This window comes from Nothoprocta perdicaria, unplaced genomic scaffold (assembly GCF_003342845.1).
Source record: "Nothoprocta perdicaria isolate Ctin4 unplaced genomic scaffold, notPer1 scaffold_22, whole genome shotgun sequence".
Taxonomy (NCBI): domain Eukaryota; kingdom Metazoa; phylum Chordata; class Aves; order Tinamiformes; family Tinamidae; genus Nothoprocta; species Nothoprocta perdicaria.
Window position 1 is genome coordinate 1,690,843 of NW_020455415.1, and position 2,724 is coordinate 1,693,566.

General features: G+C 44.0%; 1 long non-coding RNA gene across 1 annotated transcript; it reads right to left on the reverse strand.

Annotated features, from left to right (window-relative positions):
• Positions 1-2,138: 2,138 nt before the first annotated feature.
• On the reverse strand, positions 2,139-2,522 carry LOC112946947. The gene is made up of 2 exons (XR_003249318.1): positions 2,273-2,522; positions 2,139-2,190 (listed from the first exon to the last, which is right to left on the reverse strand). It is a non-coding gene; the product is annotated as an uncharacterized LOC112946947 (long non-coding RNA).
• Positions 2,523-2,724: the final 202 nt, after the last annotated feature.

Sequence of the window (2,724 nt, forward strand, 5' to 3'; positions counted from 1 at the left end):
GCAGGGCGGGGGCAAAGCCAACCGCCCCCCACTGCGCATGCGCCCCGCCGCCGCGCCCCGCTATTGCGCATGCCTACGAGAGCCACCGCAGGCCCCGCGAGCGCCGGGACGCGCGGGGCGCACTGATTGGCTGGCGCCGCAGGGCGTGCTTTTGAAACGGGACAATGAGCGGCGAGGCGCGGGCGCGCGCTGCGCGGGGGCGTGGCCTGCGCGGGCCGCGAGTTCAAGTCCCGCGTCACGCGTGGGTGCTTTGGGTGGGTGTTGTGCATCCTCTGCCGCGTGTGGGCGCTCTCCCTTCTAGCGTTTTTATCAGCTGTTCCCAAGCTTTGTTTTGCTGCTGAACCATGAGCTTTTTTTTTTTCCTTTAAATAAGTTAACAGAAATCTGGTATAAAGTTCATGGAAACACACAATACCAGCTCGTGGCTGTGTTTTTAGAGTGACCTTTGGAATCCAATTCCCTTGATCAAAGTATGTAAGTTTGTAATTTTGTGCCTATTGATTTTTAACAGGCTAATGCCTTTCTTCAGTAATGGGTAGAATTTATGTTTTTTTTTTTTTTTCATCCAGGGTTCTTCAGGAACAGTCTCAGATTTCAAAAGTTTTACATTTTCTTGGGGGAAAGTGCAGTAGATGTCCCCCAGTGCTAGCTATAGAAGGGACTAAGTCAGAAGAGTTTTTCACCTTTTCAGCTTTCTTAAATAAGAACATTGCTGAACCAATTATTCTCTTTATTTATGTCTGATCATTTAACGTATCCAAGATAACGGAGCCAATTGCTGCCTATACAACTTTGCTGTTTGTTATGGCACCTGTTTGTATTGCTTTGGTTACTCAAAGCTAATGTGAGAGCATTCCATTGCTTCCACAATCAGATTTTTTCCATGTTCCACTTTCTGTATTTGTCATTAACTGCTTATTTTTGTTGATGCTTACATTTCTGGCATTATACTGATAATAAAGAACTCTGTGCCTATTATGTATCTGAGACTTCTTAAGAGGTCTTCATAGGTAACATTTTAAAAATGCTAGGCTTTTTCTCAGAATTTTACATTCATATCCAAAAACCTGGAGACACAATTCAAATTTGTATTATTACAGAAGGAAAGCCTTTTATAGACCAATGTCACTGTTTACATAGTGCATTATTGTAGCCATTAATGACACATTCCTGTGGGATGATACAGAATTCCCATCACCTTCAAAGATAAATAAGGTAAATAATATAAAACCTATTTTTTTTCACTAATTATAAGCTTGATTTGTGGGAAAAAGTGGGATCTGGTACTGCAAGAGCTTGAAAAATGTTTATCGCTTTCTACTGCCATCTATTCACTGCAAGCAACAGCATCCTTGCACTCTGATTTTTAATACAGAACCTGCACTATTCTTTTTGTTAAATATTTCAGCACAAACATTTCATATGGCAGCTAGATGCCTGCCAAGAGGCAATTCAATTGACAGTATCTAGCAAAACACCTAGCCCTGAAGGGAATGGAAGCTGGCATATTAATGCAAAAGCCACCTGCAAAATACAACGACATCAACCAAGCCATTGTGCGAATTTTGGTATTTATTATTGTTGCAGAGCTACCGTATTATGTCCTGTTGCCATAGACAGCAAAAAGCTTCAAGTTCTCCTTGGAAAGAAGCCAACTTGATCCAAAATGTGGCTGAGAGCACAGAAAATATCAGCTCTGTGGMCACAAATTTTGCAGTGCCAGACATCACCCTGTCATCTTGTTACCTGACTAGGGGGTTATTAGAACCATATTGGAAATGTGTGTTTATGTAAGAGCAAGGAGGGAATGTCAGGGTGACTGTCCRAGGCCCTGGGGAAACGGGGAATGGGCTGAACGGAGCTGTGCTAGGGAACAGAATCAGGTGAAAGATGAAAATGAGGAAATCAAACCCAAAATCTGGCTGAGGGAAACTGTGCAAATGGCCATGGGAACAAAGATTAAGAAAGAATATGAAAACAGCCCTAGGAGAATATGGCCTGGAGGAGAAAAAACATCTATAATCTACTCTTTTTTTTCAGTTATTTTTATTCTGAAAGGCTGCCAGGAGTACTCACCTAAACTGGAAACTGATGCAGAGATGTCGGAACCTGCAGGGACCCAGCAGCTGTATTGCTGAGAACTGTCAATGACTTCATTCATCTTGGCAAAGCATTAACTCGGATGCTTAGCTGTGGATATTTAAATGTCAGCATTTTAGCACTTAGCAAGAGAGCAGTTATATGCATATTTTTAGACACCTGCAATATTTACCTCTAAACTTCATATGACTAATATAAGCAGAGCTTTGTTTGAAATATAATTTGAAAGGAAAAAAATCATTCTCCTTTTTTCTCCTCATGGCTCTCAATAGAGACACACATATCGAAGTAGTTTAATTCATGAGTTCTCATGAAACATGAGTAAATCCAGCAATAAAATAGACGTATTTTTCTCATAAAACAAAAAATACTGCAAAAGTCAAACGCAGAAGTAAAAAATGCGGAGATATTACACAGAAGGGCGCTTCCTCATCAGTGGCAGATACCCGCAGCTGTTGGCACGTCCTCCCGCTGTGGTGCAAGGCTCCCTGTGGGTATCGGCGACCTGGGCGCCGCCTCAGCGCAACGGCCGCGGGAGCCGTTGAGCTGCTCCGCGCACGCGCCGCGCCGGGGCTCCCCGCGGCGCATGCGCGCGGGGCGCGGGCGGTGGGAGCGCGGCCCGAG